We start from the raw sequence: 1,452 nt of genomic DNA, 5'->3' as shown, positions 1-1,452 counted from the left end.
CACGGCGTGGGTGCACCTTCTCTGCACTGGATCTGCAGCCGCCCCGACAACTTCGTCCTGTGGGAGGGGAAATTAAGAGACCCCAAACCGGGACTTTCAGCCTAAATCTCCGGCCAGATGAGGGAGCTCCACCCCAGCACTGCAACTGAAATTGTCGGGGTGAATCCAAAAAATCAGGTACAAGGAACCGGTGCTATTTTCAGCCTTATTTCAAGTTTTTTTCCGCGGAGGCCGCGGTTTGGGGGCGGTTTTGGGGTGAGAAAGGACGCTTTTAGTGTCCGTTCTTTCCCTCCCGGTATTTCCGCATCACTTCCGCTCTTCTCTCCCTTTAAAAAGCCCTCGGCGCGTGCTGATTGGCCGGTTAAACCCCGCCCCCTCGCTCCCATTGGTTGTTCCTACCCGCGCTCCGCCCCTTCCCTTTTCCCGCCCTCAAGCGGACCTGGGTGGGAACTGCGCCCCCCGCGGGCATCCCGGGAAAGGCGAGGAGCGGACCTGGTTGAGGACTGCGGGAGCGGGGTCCGTTATAAGTGGAAAAAGGCGGATTTTGGGGCCGGGTTTGCAACGTTTTGCATTAATAAAAAGTAAGTGTTTATAAAACTGAAGCTTCAAAGGTTGTTTTTAAAATCGTTGCTTTGTTATACACAAAAAACCAACCAGTTTGGGTGTATTGTCAATGATTCGGGATGCCCCCAAACCACCAATTATTAACTGCGAATTAATAATTGTGAATAATATTAATTGTGAATTAATAACTGTGAATTAATAATTGTGAACTAATAATTGTGAATTAATAATTAACTGTGAATTAATAATTGTGTGCTAATCACTGTGTTAATAACTGATTTGTTATATCCCAAACCCACCGTTTGGGGTGTACTGATGACCAATTTATACACCCCAAATAATGGGGAGAACCCCCCCAAAACCCTCTGGGGAGTGGGTGCCGACTCCAGGCAGGACCTGGCTGACCAAAACAACCCAAATTTTGGGGGAGATCTCCGTTTTTGACCTTTTATTCTGCAAAATAACCTTCCGGCACCGCGAGCGGCGGCGACCGAGCGACGCTGGGCTGGGGCACCAAAACCCCAAAATAACGAGGGGAACCCCCCCAAAAGTTTGCCAGGAGCAGGTGCCAACTCCGAGCGGGAGCCACGGGCGGGAATTCGGAGGCGGAATTTCCGTTTTCGACCTTTTATTCTGCAAAACCACCTCTGGGCCCCGCTCGGCCCGGGGGCACCGAAACGGCACCAAACCCACCCCAAAACCCCTAAAAGAGGGGGAGAACCCCCCCAAAGTGCTTTGAGGGGGTAAATGCTAACTCCAGGTGGGGTCGTAGCCCGTCCAGTCCCGGGGGGGTGCCAGGTAAACGCGGCGGCCCCGGTACACGAAGCTGACGATGCCGCGGTAGCCGGCGCGGGGGACGCCGGATTTGAGGTCGTCCATGAGCCCCAA

Source organism: Manacus vitellinus, unplaced genomic scaffold (genome assembly GCF_001715985.3).
Source record: "Manacus vitellinus isolate BGI_N305 unplaced genomic scaffold, ASM171598v3 scaffold_363_pilon, whole genome shotgun sequence".
Classification (NCBI taxonomy): domain Eukaryota; kingdom Metazoa; phylum Chordata; class Aves; order Passeriformes; family Pipridae; genus Manacus; species Manacus vitellinus.
This window is presented reverse-complemented; position numbering follows the sequence as displayed.